At 39.4% G+C, this 23,029-nt stretch overlaps 1 protein-coding gene across 3 annotated transcripts in view; it reads left to right on the forward strand.

The window, feature by feature from the left end:
- Positions 1-23,029, forward strand: part of phkb (phosphorylase kinase, beta) — a 192,431-nt gene that overhangs the window by 79,174 nt on the left and 90,228 nt on the right. The gene's annotated exons all lie outside the window — the stretch shown is intronic.

A 23,029-nucleotide genomic window follows, 5' to 3' on the forward strand; every position in this document is an offset into this window, starting at 1 on the left:
CAATCACAATACAGTCGGCCAGCTAACCAATCAGAGCAGACTGGGCTCTGCTTTCAGACAGAGGTTGAAAAGAGGTGCTGCAGCACAGGCAGTATGAGAAAAATAAAGAGCTTTCTGAACATTAAAGCATGGAGACAGGTCACAGTAGAGGAACACAATACAAATGTGAACCTGAAAATTATAATGTCCTCTTTAAATTGTTCTCTTCTAGCTTTACTCATGTTCTTTGACTTTAAAACTCATTTAAGTTGATCCTGCTGAGGGAATTAAGAACAACAACATTTGCAAAAATGAAATCATCTTGCAACCAAGTGTAATCAATGGTTGTATGTGAACATATGTTTTAAACATTATAAAAATCAATAAAAAAAACGAGCGACAGCTGTTCTCGCTACTTGTAGCTACTTAGTGCGAACTTGAAATAGATAAATGGAATGTATAACTTTTGATTTGTATACTGAGTTGAGCTGGTATCATAGTTGATTACGGGAGTCAAACATTTGACACCTATGTTGTGTTTTGATTTATTGTTCAGTGTAAGAAATGGATCGCACCCGCATTACATAAGACAGATGCATCTTGATTTAATATTATTCCCCACAGTATCCATATTTATAAACCATCTGTCACCTTAGTACCGTTGACCTTTGCATGTAATTCAAGTATACTAAGAGATTTCCTGTTTTGCTTTGACTCATTACTGAATATGAGACTACAGGAAATACATGCATTCATTGTTCTGTCTTTCTGTCACTGTGATAGAGCTGTTTTTGTGGAATATTGGTGGAGATGACTTTGTGATGACTTTGTGATGATATGTGTTCCTGCAAAAGAATATTAAATGGACTTCACTTTATGAAATGCCTTTCCACCTAATCGAACGAGCCACTTGACAATTTGCCTCTCCTTCACCCATTCACACAGTCATACATCAATGCTCAAGGCGCCCATTGGGAGCAATTTGGGGTTCAATGTCTTGTCCCCAGTTTGCACATATTTAATCAACACAGTCTCACTCCCTAATAGTCCAGTAGCAACGCTTGGTCAGGGTCCTTTGGCGTGCAGTTGTGACGCACCGAGTCTCCTTCAGCTTCATAAACGGACGCAAAGAGCTTTCAACTGATTGCAATGTATTCCCATCGGTGATGGTATTTGACGCTCAGGGAAGCACCGCATCGGTCCATGTCGGCGGCAGTTAAAGGCAATGTGAGCGTCCATTCCTACGGAGCCCCTAAAGGGACATGAAAAAAAACAAAAAACAGAGAGAAAGTAAAAAGTCAGGATAACAGTATCTCGTGTGCATGAGAAACTTTCTGGTAAGCACAAGAAACTTTCTCGTGCGCACTTTATTTTTTGAGAAAGTTACCAGTGCGCCAAGGAGGAAGTGAAGCGCACAGGAGACAACCATTTCATTGCAGACTGTTATGGTTACGTGGGGAAATGACAGTACATACATTATTTGAGACATATTTCGTACTCAGACTTAAATTTAAGGACATAGTTATTGTTGACATCGCTCACATTGCTTTTAACTGCCGCCGTCACAACTGCCCGCCAAATGACCCTGACCAAGCGTTGCTATTGGACTATCATGGAGTGAGACTGTGTTGATTTAATGGAGAAGGATCTCAATTGCTATTGTGTAGCTACAGCAGCTATGGCTCATTAGTATTGAGCGGCGCAGGAAAGAGTCCTAGAACCCATAAATACGTTTTCATTTTAACCTTTCAAGTTTCCCTCGTCTCAATAAAAAAAAATTGTATTTAGTGAGATATCTAAAATAAGGTCTGTGGTTAACGGAAGCAAAAGTAATTTTCAGATTATGTACTACCCACTTAAAATATGAATGTCCGAAACTTCTTAGTTTCAATAATAAGTGGTTGCTAAACAAGTGACTAAATAAGACTAAAAAACATCATCACGACAAATATTAGCCGAGTTTAGCTTAGCGGTGGTGATGTGATGTGTAGTCCGTTTATGGCCTCATGGTAGCTTTTTACTTCTGGCGGTTGCATTTATGATAAAATTGCTGGTAATATGTGAAGATCATCTGGCTGAAGATTGGCCAAAGATTTCTATTTTCTGCAATATTTCAAAAGCCAATAGAAAAATCTCATTGCTTTTTATCAAAGGAGCCATAACCCCTTAATGCACTAATGTAAGTCCACAGCTTACTCCTTTATTTTCTGCTCACAATTTTCTTGTCCCAGTCCTGCTTCCTACGTTGTTGTGTTGTTCATGTGAGCTATTGATAATTCATCCATCATGACCCAAACAGGAGCAACCATCCGTTCTTACCTTGCCTTGGGACAGTCTTGCAGACAGGGATTAAACCAAGTCCATTTTCTCTAAGAGCTGCCTTTGTGAATGCCGATCATGTATTTGGTTTAATCCATATCTGAGGATCACTCGGATGAATGTTAAAGATACTCACACAATGGTCTGATGTTCATTCTCTTTGCTGTACAGTGGGGATTGATAAATTCCATTGTGCTCCTGTTGGCTGGATTCTGTCTTTGTAGCTTGGCTGATACGATGGTGCGAGATCAAGGCGCACTAGGGAAGATAGGTCCTGAGAGGTGTTAGGAACGCTAGACTGAATCAAATAGATAGCAGGGAGAAAGATCAGCAGAAAGCACAAAAACAGAGAAAAAAGCACAAAAAAAATACCAAAAATAAAAACCAGCATGTAAGCTAGTATGAACACTAAAGAAAAAGAGCTTCAATATCATGATTTAACTCTCTATGGTATGCTATTATTCTTTAACACGAGGAATGCCAACTCTATAAGTCTCTCAAACTTTGACTTTATTGCACTTAAGTGTTTTGACATTTAACTTCTGCGTAAAGTTTTCCTCATATTGTTAGAGGTCTTAAATATCCAGACTTACACAAGAACACATCATTATTTAATTTCCATATCCTCATGCAGTCCCCTAATAATGGGTCTGTTGCACTAATTGATATGTTAATTGTAAAACCAACCAACTATAGATGGTTCATATTAATTAAAACAGTCTTGTCATTCAGTTATCATGGTTTAAATCAGTGGTCACCATCCTTTTCTATTTGTCAGATGTCCTGCATCAGACCTGTCAGATTACCTTATATTTTATACCCATTCATCATCGCCATAAATACTTTAATGTTCCAAATAGGTAGGAGTTGAAATATTATCGGATGGTACGGTATTCCTCTTTATTCAATTGAACTGTCAACATTTAGATCTGTTGAGTTGTTTTGCTCATAGTACTACCACTTGGAGTTGGACAAGTTGAATCCATTCCTTTCACACATTATTTTATCCACCTTATTTACGTAATTTAACTATTTATCCATTCTTTAGGCTAACTATTAAATCACATTTTTTTTTACTATTAACTATTTCAATTATTTATCATTTTTTGTTATCTATCTCTGTACTGTTCCTACTAGTTCTCGAGAACTCTTGGTCACAAAAAGCATTGTTCAAGTGTTTTAGTGGACTCGATAAATTCAATTATTTTCAATAACAAGTTCATCTTTCGTTCTATTAGATGAAATTGATTGAGCTACTTCAATCTTTCTTCATACAAATGCAATTGCAGGAACATCCCCCGGGTACAAGTAGCCCTGGTTGGCAATCATTGGATTTCTTAAGGGCTGAAGAGCAGATCAGGTATTTTAAAAAATATAATCAATTCCTTATGGAATTATAAATTGTCTTTGATTGGGTTTAAACAGAGAACAATGTAAATCTGTATATAGAATGTCAGTATATCAGAATCATCTTACTTGTGTTAGCAGATGTGGTGTGATATTTCTCCCTAGTAAAACAGGATGAATGCATGCAGCTCCATTGTGCTGCCAGCATTGATTTCATGAATTTAAATGCGTGTGCAAAGCTTGACTTCCCTCAGGTAGGCTGCATATTTTGTTAAGATTACTTTTATCTCCATAACACTCTGTTGAAACTGGATTTGTAGGCAGCGTGACAGCTGTTGTGCGCCCCGCCTCTGAAGGTAGCAGGTTCTGCTCTGCGGGAAGCCCATTAACAAAAAAGCCTATAACATTTAGTTTAATGGTTCCAGCCCCATGCGGTCTAAATAAATGCAAATGAATGGTTTTACTTCTACTTTATTTCTGAAAAAAATGTAAGCCTGGGTATTTGCTGTCACAGTTATGAGGCACTATATTTTCTTGGCCTTTTGAAATGTAATTTGAGGTCTGCACAACTTGTTAATGAGGTTATGGAAGAACTGACAATAACAATGACAGTTTTAATGCAATCTGGGTGCGCTCAGTTTAATCAGTGAACAGAGTTGGAAGATTGGAAAGAGATGATAAATGAATCCAACTAAATCAGCATCAAAGTAAAGGCTACTGCACCTGGTCTGCAGTGCAGTCTTATGACCACCCAATGGAAGAACATCTGAATGGCTTATTACATTACATTACATTTCACTTATTAGATGCTTTTATCCAAAGCGACTGTGAACAATCCCCACAGGAGCAATTTGGGGTGAAGTGTCTTGCCCAGGGACACAACGACATGCAGTGGGACTCGAACTTGCTACCCCCTGATTCGAAGTTCAGCGCACTATCCACTGAGCCACAGCCTCCCATTGTGTTGTGCTGATTATGCCTTCAGCGCAATCATTGAGCCGGTTTCATGTATCTCACAAGAGCACTACAGGATCCTTGGTGCCTACACCTCTGAGTGCAAAAAGGTTTATAAAAGACCTTGTACTGTAAATACCCACTACTAAAAAATATTGCCCCTTGTCAGGATTTCCTGCACAACAACAATGCTTTGCTACTTGAACTTATAATGAAGTAGATGTTGATTGCAGAATGTTATGACATTATTGGTTTATACTAAAAGCCTTTTTTTTAAAGGCCATGTAATGCATCTAACACAGGTGTTTTTTAACATGTAGTTTAGATATCACCAGAATAAAAATAAATAAAAATGTTTAAAGTTTGGTCATAATTAAATGACATATACGTTAAAAACCGATGTTGGTTCCGAAGTTTGCCGAGTACGCCCCCGATCACTCCCGAACGAGCGGTGACGTCACACGTGGCAAACATTGCCATTTGATCAAATCACTCCAAATGGCAAGCAACGCGACAACTTCAGACAGCGACAGCGACAGCGATCATTCAAGCTCAGATTCGGTGGGTTATCTGGATTCAGTTACAGAAGTACAGAGTGAACCAGCTAGCCTTTCACTTCAACGCATCTTGCCTTATCAGTAGCCTACGAGCCTCCTGCCCGGCAATCGAACAACGAGGCAGAAACTTGTGAAAGAGAAGCGGATTCCGCAGCCGGCGAGACTCGAGTCGGCAATACTGAATGGTAAATTCTGTTTTATTTAATTTGACCTGCACTAAATGTCGATCTTAATTTGTCATCTGTTCCTCACACGTCCGGCAGATATTGTTTTTTTTTAATGTTATGTACAATATTCAGGTGTACATGTCAATGCTGTGAAAGCATGCCCACTGCAGATGAATGTGTATGCTGCAGAGAGATCTGGCAGGTGATGGAACAAATAGACAGTTTGCAACCTACTGACCAGATAGCAGAGTCCTGCATCGGGTCGGGTATCCGCGGGTACCCGACGGGTGACCCGCAAAAAAGGTGATTTGCGGGTGGTATTTTTTCAAACGCTTTTTTCCGGGTTCGCTTCTGGGTAAAACAAAGATGATGCGGGTCCGGTTGCGGGTGTTGCATAATAAATATATTTAAACAATAATAATTTAGTTTAATGTTTAAATCCTCAGACCTCTCCTCCGCGGGACCGAGCATAATCATAACCTCTGCAGTGAATCTATCTGCTGCTGAGCGCACCACATTCTGAATGGCTGAGGTGAAGCTCTCTAGCGGAGAATACAGCATTTTCAATAACTCTTCCTCAAGAGCGAAATCCAACGTCTGGGAGGCTTTTGGTGTCATCCTAGATGGAGAAGATAAACAACATCCCAGGCTTTTTGAGCCAAATATGCAACTGCGTGTGTTAATAATTGCACGTTGTCACTGCTTATATATATGCGGGTTCGGGTCGGGTTGCGGATCTTGTGCCGGCGGGTCGGGTCGGGTTGCGGAACTAATTGGCAATATGTGCGGGTAGCCGGGCGGGTTCGGTATTGCACGTCACGGGTGCGGGGCGGTAGCGGGTCTTGAAAATCAGACCCGTGCAGGACTCTGCCAGATAGAAGACACCGACGAGAAACCAAGGTGCATTATTAGCCACCCAGGCTTTAGAGAAGGCTGTCTCAGTGTTTGGACACTGAAAATAGCGTCTCTTCAATACAAACAACAACACAGAGCAGTTGATGGCCCACTACACCGGTAAGTAAATATTGATTGACCCAACTGCCTATTGCAGCTTTGCTTTCATATAATACTTTTAGTCGCTACAGATATGGTACACTTTTAAAGATTAAACTCTTTCAAGCAGTCAAAAACAGCTTGGCTTTTATTTTTTCTGTGTATGCAAGTTCAATGTATGCTTGGGAAAAGAAACAACTACACATGTGAGGAAATATATAAGAGGTCTATGATTCTGTCAAGCAGTCATGTACAACCTCATATTTATTTTATAAGTAAAATACAAATATCATGTTATAAGCCAATTTGTAACCATTGCTACATAATAGTACTACATAGCATTTTATTTTTCTCCAAATATATTTATAATCTGTATACTTTTTTTTCATTAGGAAGTATCGATATAAAGCTTATCGACAGTTTGTACGTTGGTGCTGGGGTGTACTCGGCCCAAAAATCAGAGTCCCGCTGCCTGCATGTGCAGTAACCGAGATACGGAAGACTTACCCTGAACCGGGAGGCCGCTATCAGGGATTTCAATGGCCAAATCTGTAATTTGACATAGGCTAAGTCATGCAGCTGAACTGGTTAAAATGGTTTCGCGTGATGTAAATAATTTACAAAGTACATAATTTACAATATTATTTTTCCAAAGAAACATGTAAATATAACAACATTTTCCAAATCACAAGTTTGTAAGATTGTATTAATTTACTGTTTGATAAATAAAAAAGGGTTCTTTTGTTAATTTTTCACTTGTAACATTTGATCTTTATTGCAGTGTACATTAGTCTATTTTGGTATATGTGCGAGCCCACAAATAATGAAAAGTGGTACAAATAATAAAGATATTCAGACGTAATTCATTTTTGGCCTTACTTATTTCACTTCAACTTTTATATATTTCAGTCACTAGGCAAGTTCACTGTACTCTGGTGACATTTAGCTCAAGCTGGCATAACACCTGTAGTAACTTAATTCTGACCCGAGTTTTGTGCACAATCTTCCAGCACCCATGATCAATGTTTATAGCAATCAGGAAACATTCACAGCTCACAACTACACATTGCTTCCCCATCATGAATTGTTAGATAAAAAAAGTTTAGCGAGGTCCGGTTACACATATGTTGAGCGAAAATAGCGGAAGGATACAAAACAAACAATCCAGACGAGGCTGGTGTTTGCCACGTGTGACGTCACACATCTGGGTTAATGGCTGGCAAGCTTTTCGCTACCGGAGCGGAATAACACGGGAAAGTGGCACACATTTCATGTTATTTGGGGGGTATTTATGGAAAGAATCATTGATGTTGATATGTCAAATAAAACAGTGAAAAGTGATGAAGCGATTTATTAACACAGAATAACGTTTATTTTGGACATTTCATGGACTTTAACAATGCAATTCTGTCTACCGGGTACGATCTCCCTAGAAAATGAATACTTAGAATGCTCAAAATATATGGCACAAAAGAATTGCGTCAACCATTGTGCAGCTAGCTATCTGTTGTAAGCAGAAATGGAGGACTTTGGAACAACTGGAGGCACTGTAGAAACCCCAAAAGAAATAGAGCTGTGTTTAAGGTGGAGGCAAAGAAGGCTAAAATAGAGTAAACCTCGGACAGAGATTTACTCAATAAGAATTCTGGGACTTGAGAATGTTCTGGACCCACATTCAGTTGGCATTATTTCTACCGATTAGGTAATTAGCCATGGATATGACGTGAAAACGGAAAGCAGCCTGGTTGTCTTTCGAACAGCAGAACCAGCAATAATACCACCTTAAAACACTAAGGATGGGGACGTTTTTTGGCATCATCAATACATTGCCTTATCAGGTGCCCAATCCAAACCCATGCTAAATGACGCACCTGATATCAGTCAGTGGATTCTTCCAGGGCTTTATTGGTCATGATAGTCACTAGTTGGCAACTATCACCTTATTTCAAATCCAGCAGTTAAAAGCAACATCAGCATTTAGAGTATACGGATCAATATTTCTGGCAACTTGCCCGATATCTACTCTGTGTTTTCTTGAACAACTCCTGAGGGAAATGTCTGGCTCTATAGGTGCTAACTGCTCAACGATGTTTACCGGCTTGTTGCTAACTGTGTCTATTTGCTATCTGATGGTTTGTTAGAGCTTTTTTGCTAAAAACAGCTGCCTGCTGATGAGTGAGACTTCCAAATGTATGTTTGTTCATTTGAAAGGAAGGCATCATAACAAACAGGTGTTTTTAATTGGTCTGTCTTTACAATTCAGTAAATCTGAGAAATCACCTTTGCTAGACCGAGTTTTCAAGCAGTACAACCTGGAAACTGATGTGGAGCATATTTTATTTCCCTGGGAGACGTGACGGCAGTAAATTAACAGACTTTCAGTTTCCGAGTGTACCTGTTTACTAACCTCAGCCAGGAGAAATCAAATGTTGTTCTCTATTCATGGGGCTAGTGGTAAACTCAGTGCCTCGCAGGGTTAAACGGCCGAAGAAACTGCAAAATTAATTATGTATTGGCGCTATCCTTGGCTGCTTCTCTCACCTCGTCCTTTTTTCCCATCAAAGCTTTATAACATCTATCCACTGCAAAAACTCCTCTTATACCATCCACCTTATACTTAACCAAAAATTCTTACTGAACTTGTTTTGAGAATAAAGTAGCAGGAGCTGCTGTGTAAAATGATGAATCTTATTTTATTAATATTTTACTTTCTTACTTGGTTAGCAAATCTCATAATTAGGTCATTTATAAAAATACTAAGCTTAATTACCAGGTTAGAGTCAGGGTAAGGTTTCTTTAGCTTTAAGTACCGTACTTGTTTCAACAATAACCAGTAACTACTGTTTGAAGAATCACATGGGATCCATTCAGATTTGAATTCATATCAATAATGGTGTGAAATCACAACATTAATTCCTCAAGCAATAACACGTTGGTATTTTTTCTGCTAATTTCAACACATGTGTCACCTTTTCTAGCATCCTGATGTCTTACTTATTTCAAGAGTTATTATAAAGTGTAGCTTGTTTGAAATCCGTATATCTACTCAAATCACTTTTTTTCTCTTTGTTTTTCGTTGTTCCACTTCTATATCTTTCAATCACACCTTTTCTCTCTCAGCTGGACACTTGGAGGTAAACCATGACAGAAAGCAGAGTAGAAGAGAAGAAAAATTGATATTTATTCACAGTTATGAGTCTACTGTGTTTTAGGCTAGAGATGTGGCGTGTTGTGTTTTGCAGAAGCTGTCTTGTTGCCTCTGCATCATTGACGTCCAGAGTATGGTCTGCAGGCAGAAAGGCACACGGGCATGTTGCGCTTTCACATGCAGTTAGGGCTGGATTTGTAGGCTCCCCTTTCTTACTCTGTGCATGCATGACATTTGCAAAAAAAACATGAATGTGTTATGAGTGTGAATGCCATCTTTACATATCACTACCCTTGTCTTCCTGGGATATGAGACAGGTTTGTTTTTGTATGGTTGCAGTTTCATAGCTATGTTTGTGTGCATGTATATTATTCATAGTTCTGTTCCTTCTAAATGTTATGTTCCTGGCATCAATTTATTCCACAGCTGGAGAAAATAAGATGCTCCACAAATTAGGCCTATGAATAGCCTGCAGTGTTGTTACCGTTTGTCTCCACATGGAGGCTTATATAAGGTTATCTAAAGATATTTGACGTCAGCTCTGAACATTACATGACAAGTAACTTATGAGATGCTTTTATCCAAAGCGACTTACTTACACTCAATACTGTGGACAATACGTACAGGAGCAATTTAGAGTGAAGTGTTTTGCCCAAGGACACAACAGCATGCTGACTGCAGTGGGTGTCAGGGCGGATTGAACTGGTGCTACTAACCCACTAAGCCGTGATTCAGTATGGATAAATGTGTTTCAAAGGAGCTACATACACAAAAATAAGCAGTTAATACTTGTATCAAATAGGAAATGCATGATATTAGAGTCATTTGGAGTAGAAAATATCTAACAAACTCCATTCAACAGATCAAATGTTCAAACAATTTCAAACAGCAGTATATGACATTTACGGTATATAAGTAAGACGACAATTCAACCAGTTAAGCCCCAAGCCTGTTTTTCAGGCCTCAGGCTCGAAAATGACATTCCCAGAAAAAATGACTATAACTTCACTTCTAAAAGGAGTCAATTAATATTTTTTTTTCTCAAAGCAAGGTTACATCTGTGAGTTGGATGTAGAAGTGTCAGAATCAATATAGAATTGTTTTATTTTAAAGTAAATTCAGATTGAACATAGTAAAAAAATGTAAATTATAGTGTCCGTCCAAAAACAAACATTACTTATAGTGAAAACCACCCTTGAATGATGGGATAGTAGACTAAAAGCTTTAGGAATTAAAACTACAACATATAATAAGTACCCTGTATCAAGATTGATGCAAAATAAGTGACATTTGACCTGGGGTCATTTGGGTGCATTTTCCATAACTCTGGCCCCCCTCGGTCGATTTTGATGATTGACACCTATTTTAAACCGTTAGAGCCAATAGATTGGATAGATTAAAATCCATCTAAACATTACCCATTGGTTAATGAGTGATGCATAGCCAGAATGCCCCGGAAACGGAAGCTGTCATACACTAGTAGCTATCCTAGCAGCTGATATGAAACTTCCGTTATTGAACAGTAATCATTTCAAAGTGACACAGACACATTGGATTAAAACCAGCGTTTCTAAAAGTGTGGGGGCGAGAATCGACGCGATGAACGGGAGATTATTATTATTTTTTATTTTTTAAATAAATGATTTTGACCTCAGGCCGGAATCGAACCTGGGTCCTCGTGGGCGGTAGTGGACTGCTTCGCAACAGCGGGTGTTTGCGGCGGCGGAGTTGAGCAGGCTCGGATTGGCCATCGGGAGATTCTGGACTTTTCCCGGTGGCCCATACCGGGGGCATGGGGCTTAACTGGTTAAGAGATACATTTTCAAAGTCGGAACTTAACGGATGTCTTTTTTTTTCTCTCTTTGGTGATATGGGTCAGTAGATTTTTTTTTTTTATCCCCCGTTTGCATATCAGGGCTTCCGCAGAACCATTACATTTATCATTGAGTATAAGTTCCCAAAACATATGTTTGTAAAATAAAACTGTACAACTTACAATCTTCATAAAATATTACCGTGTTATTTATTTATTGCATATACATGTTTTATTATATCATTTTTATCCCTTCCCTTCATAATCTTTGCCATTTTGCAAAGCATGCAATTCCCTGCAGTAGAAGTGACTCGGAGATGTTGAAGCTGACCTGAAAACATTCTACAGTTTAAGAATGTGCACTACACAGCGTACATTTTACGCAACTATTCTATAATTAAAATGTATTATACAGCGCATATTTAAATCATGTTTGCATCTTTGCAGAAAGGAAATGTGGCCTTAAACAACTGGAACGTGGAGGGAACGGTGGTTGTAATTTAGTTTGTGAATGGGGTTAAAATGCAACTTTAATGCATCATGGAGCATTATATACAGGAGGCTTTTACAAATCGCCTGTTAAATAGAATATGAACCAATAAAATAAGGCTACACATCTTAAATATGTACCCGAAGCCAAATAGTGAAAAATCCGCAAAAGTGTATCGGTACATTGCTCCTGGCTTTTATATGCTCTAATAACAGTGGCGAATGAATCATTTCTTAAGCTCGACCCTGTGGATAAGGGTTAGCTTTTCATGATCTTTAGCCGCTACCAAAGTGCATGAGTAGACTGTGTTGGGTCTTTATGAGAGACAACGTGCTGCCAGGGCTGTGAGGGTGAGTCAGATCAAATGCACCCTGGGGAACATGGCGTGACATCCCACTGACAAACAGGCAATAACACACAGCGGGAGCAGCTACTAGGGGATCTGAAAAATCATGATGAATTAGTCGGCTATGTTGCTGGTGTCAGACACTCACTTTAAATGGTATGCCCTTAATCTACTTACGCTATTCTGGTGTGCTCTCAGTGTCCCATTCTCTGAGTCTGTTTCCTTCCTTTTCTCCATCTGTCTATTTGCATTCAGCTCAGATTTTTGGGTGAATTCAACAACCCACATACAGTCACTTTTAAAGCACTAAATCACATTCAAGAATATCATAACTGAAGCAGTGTAAAATTATGTAGGAACCTTTGGCTTCCATTACATGTCTCTTTTCAGGGTTCGTACGGGTGCTGGAAATCCTTGAAAATGCTTGAAATTTTACGAGGTGTTTTTAAGGTTGGAAAAGTGCTTGAATTTTGGGAATGGTGCTTGAATAGTAGTAGAGCATTTTGGATTAGGCTAACGTTGCATGTTACGTTTATTTAAGCTAACGTTAGCAAGCTGAATAGCGAACTCAATGAGAGATAATAATAATTGCAGAGGACAATCATTTCAGAGGAGCGTACCTATGTTAATATGTGCGTTACAGTCGCCATCCTGTGGTGTCGTGAAATAGAATCTATTGATTCGACACAGAACGATTTTAAAAGCAATGTATTTCTACTGGTAGTATGCTTCGTGCCTAAACCAAATGTGACTTGCTCTCGAAATCAGTCACATTGACCCGAAGACACATTTTCGTTTGTATTACTGGTCTGGGGGAAGCTCGTGAGTGTGTGTGTTTGTGTACCGGGGAAACACTCACAAGAAACACCGGCTGTTGTTATGCCTACTGTGACGTTAAGTTACTCCGTTCTCCGCTTGTCGTTACAAGCTTCAAAGTTGTATTTATCATGAGATTTTGGCAATAACAGTTTCATATTCTGAAAGTCAAGACTTTGTTTATTTAAAATCAAACAAAATACCCGAACCCTTAAACTAGTTTTTTTTTAAACAAATCCACGTTTATTTGTTTTAACTGAGCCATTGCGACTTTTGACTGATTTCGATAGAGCGGGTCACACATAATAACAAATTAGAAGGAATAAAATATATACAGATTTCAGTATTCTGAGGCTCTGAGCCCCATTTCTTTTTCCTCACAGACGGCAAAAAAAAGCCACACATTATACGATTTAAAATAAAAACAATAATCGTGGCTTGATATTGAGTAAGAACCATAGACTGCATATATAAAGGTAAGAACATGTTTTTATGAACCACACAGCTTCTGATCTTCCTAGACGCGACCGGCAAAAAGACGTGGTGCAGGCACGAAACATACTACCAGTAGAAATACATTGCTTTTAAAATCGTTCTGTGTGACACGAAAAAAAGGGGAAAATCATGTTGGTGAACACGAATCAATAGATTACATTTATTTTGTGACTATAACACGAAATGCCGTGAGACTTGGTTGCGTAATTAGACCTTGGCTTGTTAGAATGTTGTTATAAATTATAAACTGAGGATTTGACCGTGTCGCTATGTTTGATAATTTTAGAAACAGGCTTTAATATAACATTTTGAAGTATTATACAAGTAAAACTACATTTTGCGTTAATCCCATGTAATTGTAGAAGAAACACAGTCTTCCTTTGAAGATGTACAGATGTAGCACTGAATTTCAGACTCCAGCTTACAGCTTCCTGCCTACGACCTGCCAAAGACCAGTATAGAGGAATGTTAAGCCCTCCCACTATTTTACACAAATACAGAAAGACAAGTTTCATGGACTTTCAGTTGTGTTTTGAAGAGCATTTGAACACATCAATATTTTAGATCAACTAAAGCAGGGGTAGCCAACGCGGTGCCCGCGGGCACTAAGTCGCCCGCAGGGGAGAAATTGGTCGCCCGCGTGCATGTTCTGAAAATAGCACAAGTCACCATGGAGCTCCGTCTAAAAAAATTATTGAATACATTTTTAATTTTTAAAATGACAATATTGAATATAACATTTTAAAAGCACACATTTTGTATGTACATATGTAAGTGAAATGGAGATTTAGTGCGTGAAATTGAACTCTGACCCCAGATAGGTTCAGAGTTGAACTCCACGCACCAAATCTCCGTTCCACCTTTAGCTGAGACAAGCTAGCATGAGCAGCTACAATCATGGGCCTCACCACACACACACACACACACACACACACACACACACACACACACACACACACACACACACACACACACACACACACACACACACACACACACACACACACACACACACACACACACACACACACACACACACACACACACACACACACACACACACACACACACACACACACACACACACACACACACACACACACACAGCAGTGGTGAGGATCTCAGCCTGCCACTGACATTCAACCAGAAAACATCAGCAGTTAGCTGTTAGCAGTTAGCAAACAGAGATCACAGCTCCTCATATCTTTTCAGAAACTGGACAAAAGTTAAACAAGTACAAACCACAGACTGTCTGTGTCATGGCGAATACAGTCGCTGGTTTATTTATGTCTGTAGGCCATTGTTATGAGTGTGGAATGAGCATATACAACGTTAGCTTAGCCTGGTCGACCCAATCTCCATTCAGAAAACAAGCATTTTAAAAGGTTTTTCGCCTGCCGTCTTGTCTGCAGACTTGTCAAGCATTAATTCATGGTTTTTACTAAACGGTATCAGTATGTTGTTACTTCGGGATCATTTAGAAACGTGTATGACAATTTAATCACGGTAAAATATGTTCATTTTGTTTTAGTTGTAGCTCCCGAGCCAGCGCGTCTTGTTTGAATGATGCGAGTAAACACAGCTGGCAGCAGCGGTGAAACTCAAGCGATTAGAGCGAAGTCGCGTCCGGTGTGAACGCAGCATTACAACTACCCCTGATAGATCTCGCGAGAATGTGTATAAATATAGATACATTTTCATAACAAAACAATGGGGTTGCTATAGCAATGGTAAATCATTGTTAATAATTATTGTGAGGAATAATTAACATTAACATGTGATCAGACAGTCCTTCACATACAGTAAATTAATATGTATTCTGATTATTATTAATAATAATATTATCATTAAAGGTGAACCGTGCAATTGTGTTATTAAGGAAGTTTGTATCAAATAAGTAGCCCTTCGTATTACTCAGTACCCTTGAAGTAGCCCTCGGTGACAAAAAGGTTGGTGACCCCTGAACTAAAGTATATCTAATCTTGTAATTCAATAATATATAGTCTTTATATATTAAATAATCATAATTATAATGTAAATGTTTACATTACACTTCTTTATTTGTTATGCTCATACTTTAACCTTTACAATCGTTTGCTTTAATATGCAGTATATTTTTTTTATATTTTTGTGTTTGCTTCCTCCTGCTCCCTTTCGGACTCATACTGTATGATTTATTATTATTATTAATATGAAGATATTATTAAGATAAGATAAGATGTTACTTTATTGATTGAACATTTTAGTTTAGAATGTGCTGTCCCACGGTAATTCAGAAGGCTCACAGGTCACATTCCGACCATTATTTAAAACATAGGTGCTTTCACACCGTCTACAGTTTGATTTGTATAGAGGGAGCTCTGTCAGTTTTCAAATTACCCATTTGCTTTCGGGGAGCCCTATTTTTCAGAGCACATCCTGCTACTAAATATGTCACACGCACGCTCTGTTGACTGGCGCAGCAGCGCAGATGCGATCAATTGCTATAAAAACACTCTTCTACTAATACAGACGGTGTTACTATGCCGGCGGATGTGGCCGTTGTTGAAGCCTCTTCAGGCTCCGCATCGGCAGGCCTCTCCCTCGGTGTGGGGCTGTCAAGCTCGACCCTAACGCCGCTTACAGCCGGCCAACTAAAAGTTGTTTTCCGTTCACGTTGTCATTTTTAGACTCCTTCGCTTCTTTGCTTGTGAATCCAAAAGCTGTGACGCTTGGCTGTTTTCGTTTTGCCATATTTTTTATTACAAAGCCAGAGTTAAAAAAATATCAATATGAACATTTCAAATACCGCGCCGGCATCACCGCTATAACCATAGCAACGTAAGTAAGAATGCAGCGCCGCCACGTACAGATGGCAACACCCAGACATATTCACAAATATAAAACAAATATTCAGAAACTGTAATGAACAATAACTATTATTTATTTCAAGAACTGTTATTTACAGAAACTCAACATTTCTAATCTGTGTGACACAAATATGCACGATTGTTTTGGGCTCCCCCTATTTATCTCAAAGTCAGCCTTCAGGGGAGCTCCCTCCCTCTTCGGGGGAGCCAAGCTCCTCCTAGCTCCCCCCTATTTCGAACAGTGTCTGCAGCTGAATGGCCAGTGATTAGGTGCGGCGCATTTATCATAGGTGATCAGAGCTAACTGCCTGCTGTCAGATTTCATTTAAAAAACAGATCTGATTTTAAGACTATTTCTGCGCTCATAAAGAATGATAAGAATAAGAATAATGCGTATTGAACTGGTTTCATTAATTAGTGAGTTTATTTAACACTAGAACCGCCAATCGGGTCAATTTGTGTGATGTAACTTTTTTTCAATAAAATATTAAAGTCTCCCAGTCCGTGACTTTTCCTGAAAGTGTGTTATGTAGCACCCTATGTTGTTAAAAATTGCATTCTAATAGCGGGATTTGACGGGTTTAGGTAGGCCTATACAAAAACCTCTGGCGGTTCTAGTGTTAAGGTAATTAGGTACAGTAGAAGCCCTTTTTTATCAGTAACGAATTTAGCAGTTGAACATAAAAGTCAACTAACTGAGGGTCACTTGCAATGACAGTGTTGTGTCTAACTGTAAGCTTGTCACTCAGAGTAACCTACCGTTAATTTAGCTGCTGGAGAAGAAAGATCAAGGGGGGATGGGGGGAGAGAGCTGTGGTTGATGGGCCATTAGTTGTGTAAATACACAGCTGAGAGCTGCCGTTTCATTCAGACTGTTTAAAAAACGGTAACAACGGACTATTTTTCTTAGCGGATGCATGTCAATTTAAATCAATACATATAACTATTTTTTAAATCAATAAAAACATTTTCTAAATCCATAAAAGCATTTCAATTAATATTGGGAGTCATGTCGTTACTTTGTTGAGAATGTGGCCATGTAATAAGCGGGATAATTTGCAGCGACTTGTTCCTTATGGGGAAAATAACACCCTTCATCCCGATGAGGATCCCTCCGTTACGCTTTGGGATCCTGATCGACCGACGAGGCTCTATTAAAATATACATATTTTTGGTGAATTACTGAGTTTAGGCACGTTAATAACGTTTTAATGAAGTTGAATACAGTATCTTCATATGTGTCAGTGATTTCATGTCAATTCGGCGAACATAAACATAAATGATCGTGGTGAAGATGATGATTAAATTTGGATTAAAAATCGAGAGCCGGGCTGCATTTCCTCCTGTTCGTTTTTTTCGAATAACAAAATGATTTTGTTAAATAACAACATGGTGATGTTTTGTAAATGATTACATGTCTCTTATTTAGCACAGTAGTATGATATCCGTGACATATGGATCTTAACAAAGTTCCGCTGTACATCCAACGTACTGTATCTGACTTTATTTCACATGAGCTCCAGTGTGGAACCCCACTGCACCCCCTGGTGGATCAATGAGCCATTGCAGCTGGCTTCATTATAATTACATTTATCTATCACGGGGGCGGTCTCAAGTCAAGCTGGAGGTTTCCCCTTGAGCGAGGGCAGATCACGTACCAATCACGGCCCTCGTGTTTCTAACTGTCTGAAATGAATCGCTACATCTGTATAAGACAGGTGTCTTGAGTAGTCAACATTACCTATAAATCATTGTACACATTTGTAAATATTATTTTCCACTTGTTACCATTGTGAGTCTATTTTTATTCAGCTCTGCGTGATTTTGTGGCTACAATTCAGGCTAATACGCTACCAGAGGTGGAATAAGTACTATAAGATATTGTACTTAAGTAAAAGTAGAAGTACCGGAGTTTAGGGATACTCTGTTACAAGAATAAGTCCCTCAATCAAAAATGTTCCTCAAGTAAAAGTATTAGCATCAAAATATAGTTGAAGTAGCGCAACACGTTCTCACTCCCAACCCGTCACATGTTGACGGACGGTCAGGGCCCCTCCCCGTCACTCTATTACGGACAGGGTACCCCTTGAGAGTCAGTTTTCAACGGGAAGGGCGTCCCATAGACCTTCATAGACCTCCCATAGCGTTGATAATAGACACCATGAGAACGTTCCCCGACGGTCGGTTGTTATTGTCAATATTAATATAATAATTTTTTTTTTTAATAGTCACACTCGATTTCGCCGATTTTCTTGTTGCCCCAGCTGGTCGACACCTCTTTTAGCAGAAAGGCTACATTAATGTATTAAATCGATGTTAATCCATGCGTGTGGTTGTGGAATTAATGGACGTGCCGTTGTCCGTTACAAACTCTTCAACTACAACCCTAATTATATTTAAAAACATTTTAGAAGGCCTCACGAAATACTTTAATGTAAATACAAATGTACATGTGAAGGGATATGTGTAATGTGGTGATTGACATTATTCACCCACGAATCTATGGGTTGGGGTATTGTTCCGCACGGACATTTTTAGTTAACCGGATTCCTGTTGATGTGAAATCCGAAAAAAATAAAAATAATAATAATAATACTTTATTCCGAGTTTGCTTGCCTTTCTCTTTGGAGGTCATCACATAATGGCATTGTAATACACGGTTCGGCTGCATTAAATATTACATATCTGCCGTAGTTTGCTATTTATAGAGCACTGCTGAGAAGACTTCTAGACAAATAGGAATAACTGGCGCCGAAACTCAATATGTGACGTGGATCATAAATATATCAGCAATTAAACAAAATCTTCAATTTCTCTTCACAATATAAGTCTCCTTGCAGTATCAATACTAATTCGGCTGACTTTTAAATTTTTTATTAATCAAACAAATAAATAAACACAAGGATAATTATGTGTTATTGTTGAGTAAATAACAGTGTGTGGTTTAGAAAAGAATACAAAATTAGAAGGAAAAAACAATACGGATTTCAGTATTCTGAGCCCCTACTCTCCCCATAACTGACGGCAACAAAAGTCCTACATTATTCAATTAAAATAAAGAATTAAAAACAATAAGTGTGGCTTGATATTGAGTAAGAAAAACGTTGATAAACGATGTGAGGATGGATCTGCGGAGAGCATTTCGCCACGATCCCAACTCGTCTATTACCAACATTCAGGGAGCTCTATGCAAGTCAATGGGACGCCCTGCTCGTTGAAAACTGACTTCCAAGGGGTACCCTGTCCGTAATTCCGTGACGGGGAGGGGCCCTGACCGACCGTCAACATGTGACGGGTTGGGAGTGAGAACGTGTTGGTGTGAAACTCCTTCTGGGGGGAACTTTGGGATTTTAGCCTAACCAGTCCATTTATATGCACAAAAACCTATATGAAACACTACAGGGATGGGAAAAATCCAAAAAGGTTAATAGGGCCTCTTTAACACACTTAAAGTATTTGTGAAATAAAATATATAAACATCCTGAGATCTCACAACATAATTTAATATTCAAGGTCCTGCTCCACTGAACTATTTTGCACATCTTTCCGAGGGCTTTTCATAAGCAGAATGTGATTGTGACGTGTGGAAATGGTTTGAGAGGCTTTTACAAATTATACAATATCTCATTTGTGGTGAAGCATGCCGTCTATCCTAGGAAAGATATGAACAGTCATCCAAAATAAGAAATCTGATGAGAAATAGTTGAAGGCTTGTAAACAGAGATGAATTAGGGGTGATGAGACGCCTACCCGTGCGGGTCCATGATCTGTACGGGGTGGGCCCCTGCTGAAAAGGAAAACCCCCCCGCAGGACTTGATACGCCCCCTTGATAAATAAATGTAATTTTAATGAAACCTGCTGCAATGGATCATGGATCCACCAGGGAGAGCCGTGAAAAGCTGCCACACTGGAACTCATGTGAAATAAACAGCTGATAGATCTACAAGTATCTGATATAGCGGATATTTGTTAAGATCCATATGTCACGGATAGGATCATATTCTGTGCTAAATAAGAGACATGTAATCATTTACAAAACATCACCATGTTTTTATTTAACAAAATAATGTTGTTTAATTCACGTTGGCGTAAGTACAAAACCATCGCTATGTTTTTTCATCAGGAAATGCAGCCCGGCTCAAACAAATGATTTTCAATCATCATCCTCACGATCATTTAATGTATACATATGTTCGCGAATTGAAATGAATGCACTAATACATGTAGTTCAATCCACGTGAGTTTACAACAACAAAAATAATCGCTTTGTTTTTATATCACATCCGACCGGAGGAAAATGCAGCACGGCTCTCACTACCGATAATCCTAATCCCACGGGCAAACAATAATATGTGTTAATAGTTTACTGTATTATTAGTGTCTAATATTACTGCTATAACAATCACACATTGAGTTTTTTTTTTTAAACAGTCTGAATGAAACGGCAGCTCTCAGGTGATCAGGTGTGTGTTTACCAGTGTTGGGACGCGTTACAAACTAATAGGGATGCACCGAATATTCGGCCACCGAAAATTATCGGCCGAAAATGGTTAAAAAGGCCCTTTCGGCTTTCAGCACCGAAAAAATATCACAGAATGTCAGAGAACAGGGTTATGTTGATCATACTCTGCATATTTGTCCGGGTGTTTTGATTTCAAGTGGTGGAGTAATCCCGAAGTGGTGAAAGTCTTTGCAGTTACAGCCCCTCGAGAAATGCCAACTGAACACGTTTTACAAATCGCAAGCCTCTTTCTCTGATATTTTGAAATATCTCCAAGCGGCAGACATGTTGGCTGTGAGCCAGCCGCGAGCTTGGTCGCGCGCCGTGCTTGTCGCCGCGTTTTGATTTCGTCATCACAACACGTTAGGTTACCAAACTTATAGGTGCATTTGTTGTTGTTGAAGGCCTGGCTGTTACAGTCTTTATTTACACTATTTTGTTGTAGGCCTACTGGCCTAGATGTTTATGCAGTTTTGAAGCACCTTGGCTTTGTTCTGAATGCACTTTGTTGTAGTTATCCTACAGAGAAAAGAAAATGCACTTGACTTGGAATTAATGTACTGTATGCATTCAAAAGTGCTGAATAAATGTTTTATGGACCCATAATAGTGATTATTATTTAAGTTAAGTTAAGTTTTGCCATAATCATGTCTTTTTCCATAATCAGGTATAGCTGAACAACATTGGTAACAAATGTATACATTATATATATATATATATATATATATATATTTATATTAATCATTTTCGGCCTTTCGGCATTCGGTTTTCGGCCAACTGTTTCCTATTTTCGGTATCGGTTTCGGCCAAGAATTTCCCATTAGGTGCACCCCTACAAACTAACGCATTACTGTAACGCAACTACCTTTTGCGGTAACTAATAACGTTACTAGTTACCTATTCCCATTCAGTAACGCCGTTATAGTTACTGTGATTTAGATGGGTGCGTTACTGCGTTACATTATGTGATCCAACTGAACCGAATCTCCCTGCGGATGTAATTTACAGGCGAATACAGCGATGTCCTCTCACAGTACCATGGAAAAGTTAAAGTAACCAGAGAGGAGTGATGATTGGTTAACGCGGGGTAACATTTCAGGGTAAGCCAATCAGACACAGAGTTGGGTGGGTCTTGCCTTATGGAGAAAATACACAGACACACAAACACTTGAGCCTCATCCCAATACCCCTCCTCGACTCCTCTCTTCCCCTCCTCCGGGACTTGACCCGGAAATCGATCAAGACACGCCATTTTGAAGGACGTCCCAATAGCTGAAATGCACACGGAAGAGTCGAGGAGGGGTGAGGGAGGAGGGGTCCGGGAGGAGACGAAAGGGAGGATACACGCGAAGTGCTCACAGCTCCGTGGGAATTATTATGTGCAATTCATTTCTAAAAGGCTTTCACATTACTATAATTATATTTGTATTCTAATGTAGGTTACATTTTACACCAAAACGGAACACAAAAGCAGGACCAGCATCATACATTGAATTCCTTGACTAACAAGAGAAAGACTCATTCATTTAAATAAATATTTAACCAGAAATGGGCCGGTTCTAAAGGGTTATTCAGTTAAGCCCGATGAGAGGGGATACAGCTGTGCACATGTCGTCATTAACAGACGTCGTTTAAGAGTGACGTTTGAGTGAACAAGGAAATCCCAATTAATACCTGAGGACTCCTCTGTCCTCGCGTCACCTCCTCGTGTCTCTCGCTCGCATCTTACGGAGGCGGAGCTAAGATGCAAGGAAGGGACACGAGTGAGGGAAAGGAGGAGTCGAGGAGGGGTATTGATAATGCAATGACAGAGTTCAAACGTTTTCTGTAAGTCTTCACAAGGTTTTCACACACTGTTGCTGGTATTTTTGGCCCATTCCTCCATGCAGATCTCCTCTAGAGCAGTGATGTTTTGGGGCTGTCGCTGGGCAACACGGACTTTCAACTCCCTCCAAAGATTTTCTATGGGGTTGAGATCTGGAGACTGGCTAGGCCACTCCAGGACCTTGAAATGCTTCTTACGAAGCCACTCCTTCGTTGCCCGGGTGGTGTGTTTGGGATCATTGTCATGCTGAAAGACCCAGCCACGTTTCATTTTCAATGCCCTTGCTGATGGAAGGAGGTTGTCACTCAAAATCTCACGATACATGGCCCCATTCATTCTTTCCTTTCCACGGATCAGTCGTCCTGGTCCCTTTGCAGAAAAACAGCCCCAAAGCATGATGTTTCCACCCCCATGTTTCACAGTAGGTAT

The sequence above is a fragment of the Notothenia rossii genome, assembly GCF_949606895.1.
Source record: "Notothenia rossii genome assembly, chromosome: 2".
Classification (NCBI taxonomy): domain Eukaryota; kingdom Metazoa; phylum Chordata; class Actinopteri; order Perciformes; family Nototheniidae; genus Notothenia; species Notothenia rossii.